This window comes from Gopherus flavomarginatus, chromosome 17 (genome assembly GCF_025201925.1).
Source record: "Gopherus flavomarginatus isolate rGopFla2 chromosome 17, rGopFla2.mat.asm, whole genome shotgun sequence".
NCBI classification, from domain to species: domain Eukaryota; kingdom Metazoa; phylum Chordata; order Testudines; family Testudinidae; genus Gopherus; species Gopherus flavomarginatus.
In genome coordinates this window covers 12,166,466-12,189,183 of record NC_066633.1, presented here as the reverse complement: position 1 = coordinate 12,189,183, position 22,718 = coordinate 12,166,466, and the positions used below count along the sequence as shown (strand labels likewise).

Here is a 22,718-nt window from a genome sequence, read left to right as displayed (position 1 = left end):
GGAGTGACCCTCATGTGGGCCCAACAGCCTGGTCCCTTACAGCCTGGTATTAAAAATATATAGATAGATCCAGGTGCAGCCACCAGACAAGAATCTGCAGGGCCCTGATGACAACTGGGTCATAGCTAGGGAACTCTGCTCTCCACGACCTCCCAGCCTCTGCCAAGTGGATTTGAAATCTCATCAACCGAGGTGACTGCCTGGTGCTCTAGGTTTAGTTCCCCTGCTTCCTAATGGAGGTACCTGGATGCTTTTGTGGCTCTGTTGGGTTTCTGTATTTGCTGGGTGGTACAGATGGAGACACAGCCCATCACCAGGGTAGAGGGGACACTTCCGGGGAGGAAGAATTCATACACCCCACCATAGGCAGGCGAGCCCATGGAATCCATCTGGCTCTGTGTGAGCGCTGTCCACTCTGGGCCCTACAGGCAGCTAGAGTCTCGGCTGGAAGAGAGACAGGAGACTTTTTGATGTTAGGAAATTGGAGGTGGTAGGCGGGGGAGGTTACTCCACTCCCTCTCTCTCCCACTCGTGGGAAGGTCTTTGCTTTCCCTCTCTCCTGGCCCTGAAGTGGTTAAATTCCTTTCCAGCTGAGCTGGCAAACAGAGCCCTGGCATATTAGTGAGATCACAGTGTGAGGGGGCAGGAGAGAGGAGGGGCTGGGGTTGAGAACTGCAGAGCGATATTCTCAGGGGCTCTGAAGTGCAGGGAGGGAGGCTCGGCAGGAGTTACTGCTTCCCAGAAACTTGATTATTTTTAACCCAGGAAGAAGCGGGGGGGGGGGGGGCGGCACTAGCTGGAGGACTGACAAACAAGTTGTTGGGGTTGAAGAAGCTTCGGGGAAGGCGAGGAGGCAACTTTGGAAGGAGAGAGCTGAGCATGGTAGGTGCAGTTCTGCTGGAGACACATGCTAGAGCTGCCTGCCCTGCCCTGCTAATCAGGGGCACTTCCCTGGCCTGGCAAACGCTTGGGTCCCTGATAGTGGGCAGAGAGCAGCAAGTGCCCCAGCAGATCTGGTGGGAAATGCCCCGTGGTCCCCTTCATAGAGTGGGAGAATCGCTGCTTTCCGTCTCTGGATGGGACTGGGACACAGATTCCCTGATGGACCAAAAAAGACTTCAGTAGGTTCTCTATCCCCAGAATGTTGTACCTTCCCTCCAGACCGACCTTGGAGAGGAGATGGGGTGGGGTAGGGCACGCCTCCACCAACAAGAAGCTCGTTCTGGACCCTGAAAGCACATGTCTTTTGTATCCCTCTCACTTGGGAAAGCCTTTCCCAGGGAGCAGCTGCTTTCTGAAAGCCAATGGGACCTGTGTTTGGAGGCCCAGGCCCCATTTCATGCAAAACACCTGCTGATAATTGGGCTAAAGCAGTCTTTTCCCTCTCCCTTTTGGGACTTGGAAAGTCCCTTTATGCCATGTGTAATCTCATGCTATTCCAGTCCTGTGCACTGCATGCCACCAGTCCCCACCCAAATGTGCCCTGGAAGCCAGTGTTTATGTCCTCAGGGAAAGGAGGTGGTGCAACAGAATGGATATCGCATAGCGGGTGGAAATAGGGAGTTTCTTTGTACTGACTAGAAGGAAGAAGGGTGCCAGAAGTGCCAGCCATTGCATCTTTGTAAGGAACCATCCAATCCCACCGGCTGGGGTAGAAGAGCAGCTGTATTTGGTTCTAGATGTAAAGTCTTCTAGCCTGAAATTCTCACGATGCGTGGAGGACCATCGTGGAGGCTGCAGGCTCATAGGGTGTGTCCCTAGGGGACCACGACTTCACGTTTGCCTGACCCACGAGCCCCTGAGAGATGAGTTACCAGCTGTACTAAACAGCTGATGGATTTGCCCACCCCAGAGATTCACATCTGGGTATGTAGGGCCTGATGCAAAGCCCCGTGAAGAGAATGAAAAGATTCCTGACTTCAGTGGGCTTCAATCAGACTCTAAATTTAGAAAGCCACAAACACCTGCCAGTTCATTGTCCATCAAACTTGTAACATTAGATTCAAATGCTACAAGCCCTGGCTCCCCTCAAACATCTCTTCCCTTCATCAGAAAACCCCATATTCGCTAAGGTTTCCTGAGCTGCTCTTCCAGACCTGACCTATTCACAAGACTTCCAGCTGCCCGGGGGGAGGGGGGAAATCAGGCTGGGAACTGACTCATTCTCCCTGGTCCCACTGAGCTGCCCCATAAGTTGCTGAGACTGTGTTGAAGCCCCCAAGCAAACCACTTGTGCTGCAGGCTGGCTCAGCGTTCCTCCCCTGCTTGTTGTCTTGATCACTTTGCACCTGAATAATCAAGAAGTGACCCCGGAGTCATTTACATTAGGAGTTTGGAGTCCTTCTGGGGAAGGTCAGGTCACTGTTTCAGCTGCGATCTAACCTGAGGCCCGTGAGATGGAAATCTGGCTAAGGTACTTGAAGTATATGAGGCAACTCCCTCAAGAGGTTAAGCCGGCAGTAGGTTGCCATTGTCCAAGCGCTCCAGGGCTGCTGGGAATGGGAATCCTAGCACTCCCAGGTTTTACACTGCAGAGCTCAGCGTGCTCCAACAGGCTCTGTGGTGCAATGGAGAGTGCATTGGACTTCTAGATCAACGACAGATGAGGCCATTTGAAGATTGTGGGCTCAAGACCCACCAGAGTCATATTTTGGGAGGTTGTGGAACCTTCATCATTGGAGATTTTTAAGAGCAGGTTAGACAAACACCTGTCAGGGATGGTCTAGATAATCTTAGTCCTGCCTCGAGTGCAGGGGACTGGACTAGATGACCTCCTGAGCTCCCTTCCAGTCCCATGTTTCTATGAAAGTGATCTGTTGAGTCAATGAGTAAGATGCAGGTTTAAGTGGAGAGCAGCCTGCAGTAAGGAGCACTGTGCAGCTAATCTGGAGACGTTTTTGGGAGTGTCTCAAGATGAGGGCTCCCCGCATCCCATTGAGTTACACCTTGGGTCTCTGCTTGGGCTAGAAACAAGTATTATCTCCAACAGTGAAGGAAGTTAAGCTTACCAGGACAAAAATTTACCCAGGCCATGAACTTTCAAGGTTAAGGGCATAAACCAGCCACAAACTCCCTAGGATTAAGGAGATATTTCCTCGTTGGGCAGATTATTCTTCAGAATCCATTATGGGTTGTTTTGCACCTTCCTCTGTATTGGTCGCGAGCAGAGCCAGGATGCTGGATTTGATGGGGGCACTGGCCTGACCCATCACAGCAGTTCATTTGTTCCAAAGAAATATTCCCATGTTTGTGCAGTTCTCGGGGACAATGCCCTCCACAAGTGTGGCCTTCTGCCCAAGCGAGCGTTACATTGGCCACGGACAGAACTGGTCCAGAAATGGAGTTTTGTTCCCATGAAAAGTTTTGCTGGAAATGGAGGAGGGGAATCTATTGTGTGTCTGAAATATTTTCATTCGGGGGGGGGGAACTTTTTGACAGAAACCCAGAATTCTTTTGGTCAAAAATGGACATTTTCATTTGGATCCAAAAGCCAATTTTCATAGGAAAACACGTTTGGAACAAACGATTTTTACCCGCTGTAATCGGGACCTATATTGGATTCTGAGTCACTTTCACCTCACTGGAGCGCAGTGAGTGACAGTAGCTCTTTAAAATGTCCCCAAAATGATCAGTGTGAAGAGGATAAAGAAGGAGCAAGAGGAAGAGCACCAGGGCGAGGGGTCATCAACGGAGGGGGGCCCATCACAGAACAGCAGGGGATGGGGGAAAAGCCCCTAAGAGCCGGCTCACATAGGCCCTGTAGAGTGAAACGAGGCTGCACCCCAGTTTGGCCACTTCCTGCTTTACGATATGAGTGGTTGGGCAGCAGCATGGCTGTATCCCTGTCCTGTAGGCAGATTCAGCAGGTAGGCAGAGGAGAATTTCAATTGGGTGCCAGAGCGTCCTGTAGCTGCTTTACCTCTAGCAGAGAACACTAGGAAATTCAGAACAGGACAGCGACATCCCCAGCTGTCCGGTGTCTCCCCTTCTCAGCAAGTCTGACAGTCTTATCAAAGTGAGTTGACTTTTTGGTAACCAGCCCAGCTGCTTAGAGGGGAAGACGAATTCCCTTTTAGGACTGCACTAGGGAGCTGCTAATACCCTGTACACATGTGACGCTCAGAGCCATTTCATCCTGTTCTCCGTCTCCTCCCTGTATCTCAGCAGTCCCTGCTTCATTTCCCAATTGCTCATCATGACTCACTGGAATCTGAATTCTTAATGGACGTGCAAGCCTGTTTCAAGGTCATAGGAAAGAGGTCCACCTTCCAGGATGGCCCCTCCCTCCGTCGCACCAATTGCTTCAACTTGTAGGGCACCTGCCTGATGGTCCCCCAAATATTTCTACATCATGTTCGGGGAGGCCTCTTTCTGCCCCTTTGTCATATTTTCTTCCCCACTGTGCTTCACAGAATTACTGAAGCTACTGGTAGCTGCTTGCAGAGCCAGTGGTAGCGATCATGTTTTGCATCTATCTGGGTCACTTGCGTCTACGGATAGTCAGACTCCAGTGGGAAGCCCCCATGGTTACATCAGTGCAGTAAAGACTGCACTGCAAAAATCTTTTTTGATGACCATCCTCTCTACGAGGTGCTGTCACTTGGTTCCCACCAGGACAGCTAGACTGGGAGTTCTATGGCCATTTCTGATAGAGGGGTGGCATTCCTGTGACTCTCAGCCTGTTCTTTGCTTTAAATCCCTCCCTGGGGCCTTGCACATTTCAGAGCTATGGAGAGCAGAGACAGGGAAAGGCCTCAGGGCAGAAGCCCTGAAAGGGGAAGGTCTGAAAACTCTTCTGAGACAAACTGAGAGTGGAAAGGAGGACAGAGAAGAGAAAGGGGAGATTGGATGCATGTTAGAAGGGAGCAGGGAGAAGAGGTAAGGAGGAGTGAAGAGATGAGGTATGTCATCTCCTACTCTCTTTTCATCCATTCTCTTCTTTCTTAACAACTCTCTCCCCTTTTCCCTTTTTCCTTGCCCCTTTTGCCCTCTCTCTCCTGCCCTCACTCCTCACGACTTCCCTTGGGCAGTCTTATTCCTTCCCTTCTCTGGGTGGCTAGTATTTTACAGACAGGCTGGTCCCTTCCATCCAGAGTTCAAGGAGGAGGCTGCAGGGGAAGGAGGCTGCACACAGGGGAAACTTGACCTCTGGGTCAAGGAGGGGAGAGAGGTTCTGGGGCTGACTAGCTGTGTCCCTCAGTGTGAAATCCTAGATCTTGCCTGGGGCTGACAGTGGTGCTGCAACTAGGGACAGGGTACCTAGTATGCAGGGGAAAGAGTCTGTTACAGTGTCTAGTTATAGGGACAGGGGACCGGGCACCATATATCCTGGACTGTGTGTCTTCCTGACTCTGTCACTTATTCCTTATGTGGCCTCAGTTTTCCCATCTGTAAACAGGGATTAAAGCTACCAAGAGTGCTGTGAGGCCCTCGGATGAAAGACCACAACTGTGCCCAGTGTTGCTGTTCTTTGTGTCCCTGATGGGTTATGTGGAGCCTCAAGTTGCCATAAGGACACCAGGGCTGAGTTTGGCCAGACCATCGGGCTTGTTGCTGGGAAGAAGCTGATCTGGGCCTTGTTCTCAGGTGGCCATGGTGCCGAGCCTCCCCTGCTCTCGCCCTGCCCTGTGCCCAACACAGCACGTCGGCATCAGCCAGTCTTTGGAGAGTCCCCTCCTCCACCGCCTCCGTTATCCCCCAGTATCGCCACTGCTCCAGCTGGTTCACCGGCCTCTGGGGCTGGCCAGGGGGAATTACAGGGAAGTGGCTGAACGCTACTCTGGCAAATGGGGCTTTATCCCACACTCCTGGACAGGGCCCACGCCCCTTTTCAGCCCAGACCAACAATCACCTTGGCCGGGCTGCAAGCTCTTCTGTGTATGCTCTACTGTGGTTTTTGCTTGCCCGCTCCACAGGGTAAGTTGTGCTGGTATTTGCCTGGAGGGCTGGGGGAGGCAAAGGGCGGCTGAGAGAGACCCTGGCGCTGGAAGGAGACTAGCGCTCTGCTGGCAGGGTATTTTTTCTTCCGTTTTTTTCTCTCTTTGTTAAGCTCCCTTTCAGCTGCAATGGCAATGCCTGGCTGTTCTGAGCTGACAATAATTGCTGCAGTCTAGACAGTGTCTGGTATGAGGCACACGGAATCAAAGAGGCCCCTTCTCTCGCTGTGACTTTCACACATGCTCCCTTGGTTGGTCTCCTTCTTTCTCGCATGTTTTCTTGGTTTCTGTCTCTCTTTTTTTTTTTGCACCCCTCTATCTGCCTCTCACATAGGCAGAGGAGAGACTGCAGCAGTGTCTCTTGCCCTGCCTCCTCTGTCTGTCTCTCCTGTGTTCCCTTCTGCGCTCTCTCTCTCTCTCTCTCTCTTTCCTTCACCCTTTGCTTCACGTTCTTCACTTCCCAAACCTGTGTGGAGACGCTGATTCACTCTGCAGGAGGACAAGAGTGAGTGGGTCAGGCTCTCTCTTTTGGAAGGGATTTAACTCTTTCTTTGCTGGCTCAATTTTCACTCTTTATCCTCCACCACCTGACTCCCCTGACTCGAGCCTGAGCACGCTTTGTTTCTTGACACGGTTGTCAAAAAGCTGCCAAGTCCATCGTTTGCAGCAGACAGAGCCAGCACTTGGTGCACAAGACCTGGCCATTAAGCTCTCCACTCTGCCAGCTCCCACCGGGGCTGGGTTATTCTCTCTTCCTTCAGACCAGACATTCCCACCTGGTATTGCTATTGGAATAAGATTGTGGGAGGAGATAGAGCCATCTAGGGACCTTCAGCCCAATGGCAGGGTGCCCAAAAAAATGGCAAATCGCGCACAAATCTGATCAGCTGCAGGGGTTTATATCTGGTGAATTCAAATGACTAGCAGGTCTCTAGGTCCAGGCAAATCTTAGCACCAGGTGTATTTATCTTTGCTAGAAACACTGAGGATCATGTAGCTGCGTATCCGAGGTGGCTGTGACACCCTGCCAAGTGGCCAGTGAGGACCTCATCTCCACAAATATTGGGCACCCCAACTTAATTGGGATGGCCACCCATCCTGTATTTCAAGAGACATTCCTGGTTTGGTGCCTAATGTCCCATGACCCTATCGGACAAACAAAGTATATTCCCAAGCAGTGCTCATACATAGGGCATATAATGATGTGCCATTGTAGGGCACTGTCCCTGAGAAATAAACTTTGCTCTGTCTTTTTCATATCATTATTCTTCAGCTCCTTGACAATAGGGGGTTACCCTAGGCCTATTGGCTACTCATCTGTGGTTCCCAGTACCTGGGATTCCACTCAGATCCCTGCCTGCTCTTCCAAATAAGCCTGGAGTTCCCATAGACTGCTTCTGAGTGGGACCTGATACTGGCTTCGGGCCATTGGTGTTTTACCTTTCTGACTGCAGTGAGGATATTACAAGCTAAGACAGTAGCAAAGATTCAGAGAGTCTATTTGCTGTCTCCCCTTCAGACACACGTGACTGCTGCAGGTCGTCGTCTTGACACAGCCTTTGGTTAAAGAGAATAAACGCTCGTGAACAGTTTGACATCCATTCCCAGACTGCTGGGATAGCAGCCGGCTCAGGCCAGGGCCACTCACGCTCCAGCACACTCACCTCCTGGCAGCACTTTCCTTCTCCAAGCCCACCTTGCATGGACCACAGTGGTCGTGCAGCGTCTTTTGGTGCTCAGTGCCCAAACACAAGCCTGGCATGTGCCTGCTGACATAACATTGATCACATACCACAACAAGCAAATCTCTTTCTGGGATGGATTTACCCGAGCGTTGTGTGTATGACACGAGAGATAACCACCCCGCTCTAGGTGGCAGTACGGAGGGCTCAACTGAAGCACTGTATCCAACTCTGGGTGCTGCACTTTGGGAAAGATGTGAACAAACTGGAGAAAGTCCAGAGGAGAGCAACAAAAATGCTGAACAGTTTAGAAAACCTGATCTATGAGGAGAGGTTAAAGAAACGGGGCATGTTTAGTCAAGATTGAGGGGGGGCCCAAGGACAATCTTCAAATATATTAGGGGGCATTACAAAAAGTATAGTGATCAATTGCTCTCTATAGTCGTTAAAGGAAGGACAAGAAGTAATGGGCTTAACTTGCAGCATGGGAGATGTAGGTTAGATATTAGGAGAAACTTTCTAACTCTAAGGGTAGTTAAGCTCTGCAATAGGTTTCCAAGGATGGCTGTGGAATCCCCCTCGTTAGGAGTTTTTAACACCAGTCAGGGATGATCTAGGTGTACCTAGTCCTGCCTCAGTGCAGAAGCTTAGATAGGTGACCTCTCAAGGTCCCGTCCAGCCTTACAATTTCTATGATTCGATCCCACATTAGGAATTGAATGTGAGGGAAACATCTCCCTAGCGTTAATAGAATCTACCCTCTAAAGGCTTCACTCAGGGACTCTGTTCGTCCATTCCAGCTTTCTAGCCAATCAGAGGGACTATAATTCCCTGGTCATCCACCCGGTGACATGTCTGGGCTTTGCGCCAGGGCTCCATGGCACACACAACACTCACGAAAGGGTTAACTTGTATGAGGCAGCTGCTTGCACAAGCAGCCTGCCCTGTGCCCTGGGGGGTAAGATCATCCAGTTAGAATGTGATCCGATGAAGTAATGCTTGTAACTTGAGATCCTGCCCAGGCAAGTTGGTAGGTGGAGTTACTGTGGAACCCGATAGAACTGGAATTCGCCCTCTGCAGCCTGCTCGGGCAGTTTCAATGAAGCTCGGTGGAATTTGACTCTCTCATTTAATGCAATCAGCTGATGTTTTCCTAGCTTGACAATGGACTTGTAATAGCCACTGATCTCTGGCCAAAAGGCCCTTGCCCCATAAGGCTCTAACGATAATTAATAGCTCATCTATAGCGCATTTCAGACTGACCAAAGTCCCGGCAGATCACGGAGACCCGCGTTGACGAACAAAACCCTCCGGACTCCCAATTTAATAACATTATTTCCTGTAAGGGAAATCCTCCATCTCCTGCTCGGCCCCAGCCACTCTAATCCCTTTCTCAGGTCTTGCTTGCTTTGGACTGGGAGGGATCAATCTGTGCTGTGCATTGGTACACACAGGTGGCCAGTGTACTAGTCCTGCCCCTAGCGGGGGCAGCTCTTGGGGTGGAGGAAGAGGATGTTGATGGACTCCCCAGTGGAACCAGGCTGGGATTGCAGCTGCTGTGCGCATCCAGCAGAGACGCATCAGGGACCTGACCAATTGGAACATGTGTTTCACCAGGAGGTTGCAGAGCGCTTCATCAAGGGCATCAGTATTATTATCCCCATTGTACAGATGGGAACGCAGAGGCCCAGGGAGGTGAAACAACTTGCTGGTGATCACACAGCAGGGCTGCAGTAGAACTAGGAATAGAACCTAGGTCTTCGAAGTCCCAACCCAGTGCTCTGTCCACAAGGCCACATTGCCTCCCTTTGTTTCTAGGTAAACAAGGATTTGAGTGGGGGTGTAATAACCCCTGTGGGTTCTCAAACAGGGATCACACCTTAGGACAGAGAATGTTACCTGGACACCTCCCTTCCCATTCATGATCATGCAGAGCACTTCGTGACGCCCCAGCCCACCATGCCATCACATAATGTCCTTCTGGCAACTGTACCACTGGCTGACACAGACTAGTCACATTAGGAAGGTATGCGATGTATTTTAATTGTCTGTAAGGCAATTTAGCAGGTGGAAACAAGGAGGAATGCCAGCTCCTGCTAGTGCTCCACACCACAGATACGGTTGGGTACTGGGAATTCTCTTTCTTAATGGCATGGCTGGCAGGCCTTGCTCATTGCTCTGGGTTTAACTGATTGCCATATACGGGATGAGGAAGGAATCCCCCCACCCTGGTCAGGTTGGCAATGTCCCTGGTGGGGTGGGGTTCATCTTCCTCTGCAGCATGGGGTGCAGGGTCACTTGCTATGATCATTTGATATCTCCGTCCATTTCCTGCCATTGCATTGGCCTCAAGCGCTGATGTACCTCTGTCCCTCCTGATCTCTGCCTGTGACGTGCAGTAGTTTAGTGTCCTCGGGACTGTAACACTGATCAAATTCTGGTTGTTGACTTTGTGTGGAGTTGGCTGGGTGGTATTTGGTGGCCTGTGATATATAGGAGGTCTGATTAGATGATCTGGTGGCATGGGCGTCGGGTGAACCTCCATTTTGGAGAGGTTAGCCTGCTGGCCAGCCCGCTGGCCCCACCCCTTCTGCCCACCGGCCCTTCCCCACAGATGCCAGAGCCCCGAACTGCCCCCCCCAACAGGAGGAGTCCTGAGTGCCCACCCCATAACCAAATAAGCTCCAGTTTGCCCCCTCAGGTCAGCTCCCCCACAACCCCCCTCAGGAGCTGGGCCAGCCCCAACACCGGCCTAAGTCGAGCCACCCCCCAAGTGCTGGGCCAAGCCACTCCCACCCGAGTGCCCCACCTGAGCGTCAAGCCGAGCCGCTCCCCCGCGGCTTGAGAGCTGGGCAGAGCTGGCAGCCCCAGTGCCTGGCTGAGCTGCCTCACTCCCCTGCCAGACCCCGTGCCTGCCGCTTGCTTGCAGGGTCCCTCCTCACTCCCCTGCGCCCAAGGAGAAGCGACCTGGCGAGCAGCAGGGTCCGGAGTGGGACGTGGAGTGCAGGTAGGCACTGGCAGGTGGCAGCAGTAGGCGGTGGGTGGGTAGGGCCTCAGGGAAAGGGAGGGGCCACCCTGGCCCAGATGTCCCTCGCGGGGTGGCTGTGCCAGAGAAGACTCTGCCTTTCCTGGCCTATTATATCCGCTGCCTATGTCAGGTGGTCTCGTCTTTGACTCTATGACTCTGGTATACCGACATGACTGAAGACCTTGAACTAAGAGTGTGCAGCAAACAACCTTGTATAACACACTGTATGGAGTAAAAGAACAGTCCTTGACTGGATCACAGTAACAGGGCTAAAGAACCCAGCAGTGTCAGACATGACAAAATCACCCCCTAAGGCCATTGCATGACTTATGCTTGTAAATACCTCTTATGAAAAGCTGCCCTCGTGGCTACATTTTGAAAGGCGGGCACCTGCTGTGCCTGGTAATGCCTCACTACGCACAAATTGGGTATCTGTGCACCTAAGTTCTCACTGGCAAGTGCATTTCCCCAGTCTATGCACTGGAAAATTGGAAAACCCATTTCCACAGGCAACTGCAGGGGGGTGGATGGGATGGATGTGGGGGCAAATTTTGCCAGGCCAGGCAAGGCATTTGAAAATGTAGCAAGTAATATTTCACCACGGTGAGAGATGCAACCAGCAGCCCCTCGCTTGAATTTTTCTTGCGCTCCTCGGACATTTCCAGAGAGCCAATCATTGCGTCTGTGGGAGCTCTTGAAGTTATAAATTGTCATTTTCATGTGGTCATCCCAGATCCTAAGTGCTGAACTGAATCCCTCCTTCTATGAGCCAATGGTTGAAATGGGTGGCACAGGACAGAGGATGCCTAAAATGTGCTAATAGTCACCTGGGATTTCATGCCCACCATTCTTGTTTAATGCACTTCTGGCAGGTGCTCAGATACTGCAATGAGTAGAATTCTGGGGCTTATGCTCATCTTGCTGTTAAGGATCCCTCATGCAAGACCCTGAATTTGTGGTTCACTGAGAGGGTATTGCAGGTGAAATTACTGGGTATTGTTTTCTTTGTGAGTTGCATGGAGCTCAGCTGGGTTTACCCATGTAAACACTATGTTGTTGGAACTTTACTCCAATAACTGCTTAGCTGGCAATTTGCATCTCCTTACCCAATATACTTTGCATCCCAGTTCTGCTCTGCATGATTAGTTCTCAAGAACAGCCTGATTTACTGAATATTCTGTGCCAGGATTGTTGCTAACGGGAGAGATCCAAGATGAAAAGCTTCAGGGTGAAAGAAATCCGGTGATCAAAATGCAGTAAAAACAAAGTTCCACATGCTCTGAAAAATTCTCCATTTTGGGAGAGCCATACAGTCCAATCAAAGACTGTATGTAAATGTAAATGGTCATAAAAGGTATTAGGCTGCATTCCCCTCTGGTGGCTAGTGCACTAAGAAGGTAACAGCCTACTGCTGCTGTCATGGAATTACTCCTTAAGTTCAAGTGGCAGAGGACTAGTTGGCCATTTGGGCTAAGCTTGACCAAACAAAATAGGTCCTTCCTGGCACGTTAGTGCAATATGGAGTTGTTTCATGGGAGACATTAAACCCAAGTGCTGACAGCTTACCATCATTACAGCTCTCATAATACTTCTCTGGGAGATTAGGGAGTGTTGACCCAGGTGTCTAAATTGGGCTGGGCTGTTCAGTTGGATATAGGGTTTCTTCTTCACTTGGTGGCCTAATCCACTGTTTGGTTCAGCTGCACAGCTCTTAAACAGCTGCTGTGTCTCGCCCCAGAGCAGCCTGCCTTTCAGAGGTGAGATGCAATGATCCTTACATCTCCCCTGTCTACTTCACAAGGATTGTAGTGTGATAACATGCTTGGAGATCCTTGGGGGAGGACGTGCAAATTTTTGCTATTATTGAGTTATGTTATTTTTGTATTGCCGGGCCGGTGGGGGCAGGAGATTTGACCATTTGATTTCCAGTAGCATGCCATTAAAATAACCCAGCGATCAGGCTGAGCTTGCTAGGAAAGTGGGATTGGGTGGGGGGGGGGGGGTTTCATGTGTGCTTAGAACATCTGGAGTAATCTCAGGAAAATCAGTTGCAGTCAGGTTTCAGCTCTGTCCCTCCTGTCATTCCACCATGTTCCCTAGGTCTAGGGAAAATTTGTAAAAAAAAATAAAAATAAAAAAAAAGTCTAATCAGCCCATCTCAGTGGGAAAGCCCTCTAGAGGAAGGTATCTGAGCTGCCCCCCCTCACAGCCTTTTTTTTTAACAGCTAAGTATTGGGGCGAGAAGCAGAGCACAGGAGGTTTATATATTCAGCACTTGTGCACACGCTATGCAAACAGAACAGTGCCTCTCTAGTTCCCAGCAGCAGCAGACAGCTCAGCTTCTTGTAAATCAGTTGCTGAGTGGAGCAGCAGTGGTCCTGGAGTTTCTGGGGCGTGAGGAGCAGGACTGGGACCTGGCAGTGCTGTGCTTTCTCTGCAGACACCTATTGAACTGGTTGGGTGCTCAGGCTTGCTTTTATTGCCTTCCCTTTCCTGTTTACTTCTCCCTCCCACCCACCCCCGTTTTTGGCTGTTGTAGTGTGAACTCCCAGCAGAATACGGCCTCCACTGTATTTTGGTGTTTGCTAACTAAGGGGAGTGGGGTGTTATTTCTGTCCTGGGGATGCAGATCTCCCTCTGCCTCTGCAGCCCCGTCAGCTGGTGGAATCATTGCCCCGCGTGCATTGGTGGGACTTGGTTCCAGGTGTTCGCCCACAGCCATTCCATCCCTGGGGTTAGGCAGGCCAGGCCCCTGAGGCGCTGCTGCGTTTGTCTTTGCATATAAATGAGAATGATGGGGCTGGAGAGCCCAGCGCGCTCACTGCTGCTCTGAGAGCCGTTGCTGCTCTCGTTGCCAAGTCCACCGCTTACTTTCGCTTGTCTTTGTGTGTTCGCATGGCAGTTCAGGCAAAGCCTCCCTCCAAATGTACCTGCCAGATGGCCTGGCTGGCTGGGACCTTGTGCCGTCCGGTGCTTTGACTACTTGGCAACACGGGGTGGCTGGCTTGGTGAAGGCCAGTCTGCTGGTCCGCATTTCCCTAACATACGCCCTGGGCATTGCAGGTCATTGGTGAGGTGTGGAACAGCTCTATCCTAGCCTCACAAAGCAAGGATTTGAGCTTAGAGCAGGACACCGGGAGCCAGGATTCCTGGGTTCTCTCCCTGACACTGAGTCACTCTGCGACCTGGTACGAGTCACTTTTAAAAGTATTGTTATTTGGAAAAGGTTATTATTAAGACTATAATGGGGCAAATTCAACCTTGGTGTCACCCCGTTGACTCCAGTGGAGTCGTACCAGGGATAAATTTGGCCCAGTATTATAAATATTATTATTTGTTTGTATTATGGTAGCACCTGGAGGCCCTAAATGAAATCGGGGTCCTGTTGTGCTCGGTGCTGTACAGATACACAGCAAGGGACACAGTGCCTAGCACAAGGGGGCCCTAATCTCTGGCTCTTACCACAATACAAATAAATACCAATACTTAATAAAGAGCTAATCTAAATAGACAAGACAGACAAAGGGTTGGAGGGGAAATGGCAAAGAGAGGGGACGTGACTTGCCCAGAGTCACCCTGCAGCTCGGTGGCAGAGCCAGGAACAGAACCCAGGTGTCTAGAGTCTCAGTCCAATGCTCGAGATACACAGTGATTTCCATCCATTGCTAAAAATAGTTGTTCTGTGGCTCTTAAAGTATCTTATGTGAACTTCTACAAAACACTGATTTGTCCAGTTCTTTCTGGACATTCCCGAATAAACATGGGAAATTACTGAACAAAAGTGCAGCGCAAAGGAATACTGGTATCTAAGGGACCAGACTTTCTTTGCTGGCTCCACCCCCTACCATGGGTTGTGGGCACTGAGTTAATACCCCACCATGTGACAGGAGTTGCTACTCACTCTGTTACTATTTTTTGTGAGCTTCTTTATCACCTGAAATGAAAATCAGAATATCCAGAACTCACAGGCAAATCCCGATGTTTGACTTGGACTTTCCAAGATGTAAGTCTGAGTTCAGCTACCCACTGGTCCTACATACAGGGCCTGGGGTCTCACTCTGCCCCTCTGATCCTTGTCCCCATGGTACCTCAAAGTCAGTGCTGGGTTTATCCTCACTACTACCCTTGAGGCAGGGCAGTGCTGTTATCCCCATTGTACAGGTGGGAACCTGAGGCACTTAATAGAACAAGGGGAACATTTCCAAAGCATCTATTTGATTTGAGGCCTGAAATCCCAGCGACTTTCGATGAGACTTAGCTCCTAAGTCATAGAGTATCAGGGTTGGAAGGGAACTCAGGAGGTCATCTAGTCCAACCCCCTGTACAAAGCAGGACCAATTCCCAGATTTTTACCCCAGTTCCCAAAATTACCCCCTCAAGGATTGAGCTCACAACCCTGGATTTAGAAGGCTAATGCTCAAACCACTGAGCTATCCGTTCCCCAACTGAAGTGCTTTTCAAAACATTACCCTAATTCCCATTGACAGGCAGCGAAGCAAGCAGAGATACAACAGCGGGAAAAAGCCAAAGACAGCAAGTGGATAGCCACAATATGGATGGTTTGAAAGTATCAGTGGACAGAGGAAAGAAGAGATGAGGGTAGCGCTTCAGCTGGAGCAGAGTTGGGCAGGGCCTGAGAGGCCAGGGTGAGGAGCTTAAATTTGCGTTGGAAGCAGAGAGGGTTCCACTGGAGGTTTCAAAGGGGCTCGGAGCAGCAAGCAAAGAAGGTTTTGGTAGCAGGGATCTGGACAGGTTGCGGAGATGCAATCTGGGAATCGAGAGAGTTTCCAACGTCTAGAGGAGAGATGGCTGGAGTGTGAGCAAGGATTATAAGGCAGAAGGACAGAGAGTACAGGAGATTTTGGAGATGATGTACAGGAAGAAGCGCCTGTGTTTGGTAATCACCTGAATGTGGAAAAGGAGAGATATCAGAAGTTGGCGGAGCCAGGAATGTTGCAAGGGAAAGAAGGAAAGAGCTAGAAATAATCTGTCATCAGTGCCACGACCAGAAAAAAATTACATCCAAGGAAAAAGCCAGACAAGACTTGAACCTCTGGCTTTAAAACTTACAAACAAATCAATTAAATCGTGAGCTGTCTGGGACAGGGGCCATCTCTCACCATGTGTCTGTGCCCACCAATCCAGGAGGCTGGCATCTCTGAGCACTACCATGCTGACTGTTAGTGTGATTATTAAAGAGGAAAAGACACAAAGTGGTGACAAGATTTGAACTTTAAAATAAACATCTTAGTATGACGTCTTTTGTCACGTATACGTTGGGTGCTGTCAGTGTGCTTGGGGCTGTACAAAATGTACAGGAAAGCACAGTCTTGGTAAACATCCAACCAAATCCTGAAATTCTTGCTCTGTTTATACTAGGATCCTGTTTGGACAGATTTCCCATTGAAGGCCAGCAGACCAGTTCCAGGGGTCACTCAGCATTTGCTCAACCCTTACTCAAGAAACCTCCTCTGAAATATAATAGGAATTTGCTTAAGGGGAGAGTACATAGTGACAGTGTGACTGGCCCACCCTCATTCCTGCTGGTTAGCACTCACACAAGCGACCCCATTGATAGTAGTGTGAGGAAGTTCCCACTGCAGTGAGGCAGAATTGCACAGTCTAGCCCTGAGTAAGGACGTCAGGATTTGGCCCTGAGGCAATGGGTGAAATTTTCAAAGGTGTTTAAAGGAATTGGGCACCCAACTCCCATTGATTTTCAATGAGTTGGGCATCTAAATCCCTTAGGTACTTTGGAATCATCCACTAAGAACAAGGATAATAGAGGTGATCAGTAAGGGGAACCAGACCCACCACGAAAGAAAATGCTTGGAAACAGTGAGAAGGGAGACACTGAAATGCAACAGTTCCCTGCAGTGCTGGACAACAAGAACAAAGAAATTACTGCCAAGCCAGAGGGCATCATGACACTCAAAAGCTTGAAGCAAAGCTCTTCTCTAGTGTAAGTTTCATTCTCCAACTTTTACTCACATGACATCTTTTATTCACACAATGTGATTTTTGCCTTATGCGAGGAAAAAACGATGATATTTTATTATGTAACCTTCTATCACATGACCTACTTGAAGTCAGAGTAGCAACAGCTGCCCGGGTGTCCTGAGACAAAGGAAGAGCTGGAGATGCAGTAGATGGGATAATAGATGGTGAATAAGAAAAGGACTTCCTGTTTTGTCCACAAGGCGACTGTAGGAAAGGAAGGTGCCATCTAGCTAGCAATAGGCCACAGAGCTGTAACTAATAGTGTGTTCATTTTTTTACAATTGCGTGTTGCACCAAATGTCGCCTCCTGGTGCATTTGCAATAAAAGTGAATACACGAAAGCTCTCCAGAACAACAGCCTGTTGTCAATTTTATAACATAACCTATTAACGAAACACAAATGTTAATTAATCTTCCCAACCTACCTTCAAGTTAGGTGGTATTATCCTGGACTGGGCAAACTCTGGCACAGAGCGAGCAAGGTGGCTTCCAGCCAGACAGGAGGATGGCTGGGTGTAGAACACAAAACATGACTTTCAGTCTACTGCTCTGAACACTACACCACATGCCCCCAAAGAGCGTAGAGAAGAAAATCACAAGCAACTTTGGACTTGAGTCAGCCACTGAAATTGAGTGTGCTTTCCATTTGTCTGCTAGGGCTGGCTGGAGAACTGGATCTCGGAGAGGGACTATTGTAGGTGGTATTCATAGACAATGGCACAGCGAGAGGTGGAATAATATGAAATGAACGTACGGCGGCAGGGTGGTATAGGGGCAAGAATACTGTACATGGGGCCTTGAGTTAAACCGTTTCCAGCAAAACCTTGGGGTCAAATCTTGAAGGTCTTCCTTCTTTTTTAATCAGCCATTGCTGAGCCAGACTCCCACTGAAATCAAGGACTGAATGAATAACGGAATAAGGAGCTCAGGAGATGGCCCATTGTGAATAAAAATATCACTTGATCAGATGGCTTGACAATCTCTGGTCTGTCCCTTGCACTCTCCATGGTGACCATAGGACTGGAGAGCTTTATGAATTGCGGTGAAGTCAACATGATAGCAGAGCCGTAGCATGCAGGAGCCATGAATTCGGGATAACGCCTTTGCGAGTAGAATGCCTGTAGTGCAATCACTGGATGTGGTAAAGGAATGGAAGGGGGATGGCCCTGATTCTGCAGAGCGCTGCGCTCCTCCAAAGAGGGGCAAGTGCTAGGAACATGCTCTGGCCAATGGCTCCCACACAGTACAGCTGTATGTCTTCTGGTGCTGAATGCAGACCCCCACCCTCCCCCAGGTGATATCTTTCATCAAAGCTGTGTCCATTGTGATGCATGCAGAGGGGGTCAGCTGGCATTCTCTTCACTCCAGCTCTTCCAGATAATCCACTCTGGGTCTCTCCCCCGTCTGTGAACTCTGAGGGCCTGATTTGAACAAATGGCCTTCCTCTTTTGTGGGCACAGTTTAGCACCTGCAAATAATGGCACCCACATTTTGCACCGGCTATTCATTGCTAGGGAAAAATGCAGAGGGATTTATCTACAGCTGCAAAAATGTGCAAGAACAGAAAGTGAGCTAATATCTGATGCTAAGTCGCCAGCATCTCAGTGGTACATGGAAACCAGCAGCATTGGCATCCCGTTCCAGAGCAGCATTGCTCTCTGGGTTCCAGAAAGCACTGCCACTAAGGATGCACTATGCATGAGGCTATGACTATGCACCCATTTGGGAGGTGGAAGCAGTTCTCCCCGGACTTACTGTTTGGCAGAAAAAACATCTGGGATGTTGAAGCTTGGTGAGCCAAATGCTGCTTTTGAAACTTTGTTATGGGACAGATTCTGCTGTCAGTTTCCCTGGTGTCATCCAGAGTAAGGCCATTTGCTTTGGTGGAGTGACTCTGGGTTTACATGGGACATGGATTATATTTGGTATCCAATAAATGATTAAGGAGAGGATTTGCAAAGGAGACTTTGGGAATTGGGCACCTAAATCATATTATGAGTCAATGGTAGTTGGGCTCCTAAAGCCCATGGTCTCCTTTGAAAATCCCACCAGCAAACTCCACTAAACTTTATGCCAAGTGTCAGCCAGAGAGAACTTGAAATGGATGGGAAAGTTTAAAAATCCCTTCCCCCACAAAAATTGGGTTCATTCTTTATGTGAAAATCAGTCTAAACACCGCCAGTCCAGCAGGGCTGTCAAGTTTAACAGTTCTAATGGAGGAGAGTTCAAAAACCAGCCAGGTAGATTTGCAGTAGTTTGGAATTGTAAAATCGTCCACTGCAAGGGAAGAAATACTTTGAAAGCTGGCCCAAAGCAGGGTGGTCTCCCTGGCAGTGAATAAAACGTGGCAGGTCTGGGGTTCTCTTGTAAAGAGCATGCTGCATCACAAACTGCTGCTTTGGTAGCAAATTGGGCCATGACTGCAGGACCCTGCCCTGTTTCTGTGTAAAGCCGATGGTGGAAAAAGTGACTGAGCCTCTTTAACTGAAGCAGTGGGGCTGGACGCTGATATCATGAGCTAGTAGATATTGGAGTAGCTGGACTTTCCTGGCACAATGTCTTCTACCAGCATTATAGACATTGGTGCAAGAAGAGAAAAGATTTTTTTCTTCAAGATCTTTATTTACTATTCCCAAACCAAACATTACATTCAACTGGGATTAAGGTAGAGGAGGATCTAGCAGTAATTTTAAGTGTAAAAATCATGATGGGGTTTTGTAACTATCTCCAAACCGAGCATCGTAAACCCAGAAACTTCAGCTTGAAGGTTAAGCTTAAACGAAACCCAGCCACGTCAAGATACGGAAATGCATCCACATACCCTTAACACTGCCCCTCATGCAGTAGCTGTGTGGTCCTGACTAATGCATCTTAGTGTTTGTGCTTCCACAAGGGAGAAAACTGAATTTTAGAGATGCAAGTGGAAGGTGGGGTTCTTTTTTTTTCTTTTTTTTCTGTTGGTGTCACTGCAGGGCAGAGTTAAGGTTGTTTGGGTGCCTCACTCTTTCTCCTCCCTCTCTCATAGATTCATAGTCATACAGTGATAGAGTTTGAGGCCAGAAGGGACCTCCAGCTGACCTGGTCTGACCTCCTGTACATTACAGGCCACCAGCACCACCCAGCACCTGCTCATCAAACCCAGCCACCGAAATTAGACTGACATATTACAACCCACAGCCCATCTCTTTCCCTTTCCCCACTCATCTCACACTGCCCCCACTTCCTCCCCCTATCTGGCTGTTCCCTCCCTCCCCTTTTTCTTCTGCACCCTTCCCCCCCCGCCCCTGCTTGCAGACCCCTGGCACCCCTGGCTGGGCAGCCGCTCTCTCTTCCCGCTCTCTCAGCAGAACCAGTGGCTTGGAAGTGGGCATGGTGCTGGTTGAGTGTAACTTGATATTTTCCTGCGCGTCCCCCCGAGGGTTTTTTCCATTACACAGGCACAGCAGAATGGAGCTGCCTTTTCTCGCGCTCGCTCGCCCTCCCCCGCCCGCAACCCCTGGCACAGCTTTCCAGAGGCACATTGTGCAAATGTAACCTTTCAGCAAGCCCCGCCCACATCAGGAAGCCGGGGGGGGGCGGGGGGGCTTGCTTTTTTTTTTTTTTTTTTTTTTGCCAGGAACGCAGCCGGTTTGGAGCTGGAAGGCAGCCTGTTAATCAGAGACGGCTGACAGCAAAGCACACATCCCCAGCAACAGATTTCTGCTCATGCTTGCGCTCCTGCTCCCTCGCTCTCTTCTGCTTCTATTCCTTCCTCTGTCACCATCTCCCCTTCACTTCTCTCTTTCCATCCCTTGCTCCCTTCCTCTGCCTCTCTCCCTCCTCCTTTTGCTGTCTGCCTGCCTGGGTTTGCTGCTCGGGCATTTCCCCAGGACACTTTCTCTTTGTAGCCTTCCTCTCTGGGTCCCTTCCTCGCTGGGGGTGCAGATTATTACCCTGCTTCCCGAGCTCCCCGGGGCCAACAAGCCGCGAAGCTGCTGCAACAGGGCTTCGCCTGGCTGGAAGGGCACGGCAGCCTGAATCCACTGCAGCACAGGGCCTCCCCATCAGAGAGGTGGTGCAGCACGGCTGGGGGAGAGGGCGGTTACTGTGGCATGGAACCATGGCGATAACGGGCCATGCATCAGAGCCGATAGGGATGGGGTACTGCAGCTTGGGGGGTACCGTGTCACGGCGCTCACTATAGTGTGGAGTCACAGTGCACGGGGGATCCTATGCCAAGGGGATACTATGAAGCCACAGCCTATAGGCTTATGATGGCGTGGGTGCTCACGCCAGGTTGGAGCCTCCGCTCACGAGGATCCTGGCCTCAGCGAATCACACTGTGAGCTGCTGGAGTTGCAGCAATGTGGTGTTCCCTGCCGTAGGATGAATATGGGGGCTGCTGCAGAATAACACCACCCAGGGTCACTGTATTAGGGGGTCCTTGAGTGCCCGCATTTTGCCATCACCTGCCTTTCTTTCTCTCTCTATTTTTAAGAGGCTTATAACAACAGGCCGTTGGAGTAAACTTGGTAGAGCAATCAACATGTCAGACAATCCCACCCTAGTGGAACTCTATTGACTTCCATGGGCTTACACCATGGATCCATTTGGCCTGAGAAGTTTGCTACAGTATCTTGTTTCCTGTAGATCCTGTAAAATCCAAGCACTGGTAGATACATTGCTAACCAGGGCATGGACTGCCTTTTTTACACACACAGCACAGGAACCAGCAGAGGGATCACGTCTCGGGAAGGGAAGACTCCAGCCTGATAATAGCTATTGGAGACTGATTCCTTCCGTCCATTAGAGTAATGAAGGCTGGTCTCTGAGCCATGCCATGTCCTGGAAAACCTAGTTAGAAACAATGGGCCAGATTCATCCCTGTTGCAACTCCAGTGGACTCCATGGTGGGCTCAAGGTAAGACTAGGGACCTTTGGCCTCCCATATAGGGAACACCATCATAAGGTTTCCCAGCTGAGGAGCTCTTAGGTATATTGGGGATGGGAGGTGCTGGTTTGGGATTGAAGCTGCTACTAAAGCACATGGCTCATACAATGGTCTAGAAGGATGTAACTGAGAGGGAGGGAAGAACTGGACGTGCTGCCGTAGTACAAACTGTAAGTTGGCCTGTTTCTGAGGTTCGAAAAAGCCATTGCTGCCTGAAGTAAGGACTTATCTGTACCGGGAAGTTCTGTACGGAGTAATTGTGTAGATGGACTATTACCCTGTGCAAGTCCCATTTTGCATCAGCACAGTGTGTGTATGTTAGGGGTTGGCACAGATATAGCTACTTGTTACACCAGTTCCAATTTCCATAGTTTAGAAAGGACCTTAAGCACTTAAAGACGAGGCCAGATTTTAGGGGTGCTGAGCACTCTGTGGTCCGTGGCAGTTGTGGGTGCTAATATTGTTGTTAATGAGGCAGAAAAGTCAAAAGAGGTCAATAAATATTTTTGCATTTGGAAAGAAGTAGGATGATGTATTTGTATCACATGAGGGTGATGAAGGACTTTCCAGCTCTTTAACTAAGGAAGATGTTAAAAAACATCTAATACTGATAAACATTTATAAGTCAGCAGGCCTGGATAGCTTGCACCCAAGAGCCCTAAAAGAGTTGGCTGAGGAGATCTCAGGCCTGCTGACATGTTAATTTTTAATAAATCTCGGAGTACCAGGGAAATTCCAAAAGACTAGAAGAGTGCTAATGTTGTGCCAATATTCAAAACGGGCAAGTGGGAACACCATGCTCACTATAGGCCAATTAACCTGACATCAGTCCTGGACAAAATAATGGAAAAGCTGGTACAGGATTCAACTGATGAAAAATTAATGGATAGGAATATAATGCCAATCAACATGGTTTAATGGAAAATAGGTTTTCTCAAACGAACTGGATTTCATTCTTTGTTGAGGTTACAAGTTTGGTTCATAAAGGTAACTGCATTGATGTAATATGCGTTGCCTTTTGTAAGGCATTTGTCTTAGCACCGCACAACAATCTGCTTGAAAAATTAGCACTATACAGTATCAGTACAGCACACGGTAGATTGATTAAAAACTCTTATAAATCTCAAAAAGTAGGTGTCAGT

At 49.4% G+C, this 22,718-nt stretch overlaps 1 protein-coding gene across 1 annotated transcript in view; it reads left to right on the top strand.

Annotated features, from left to right (window-relative positions):
- Nucleotides 1-782: 782 nt before the first annotated feature.
- Nucleotides 783-22,718, top strand: part of NTMT1 (N-terminal Xaa-Pro-Lys N-methyltransferase 1) — an 83,730-nt gene continuing 61,794 nt past the window's right edge. The window contains exon 1 of the mRNA XM_050926213.1: nucleotides 783-882. The gene's annotated coding sequence lies outside the window, so the exon portion shown is untranslated. The remainder of the gene's footprint in view (nucleotides 883-22,718) is intronic.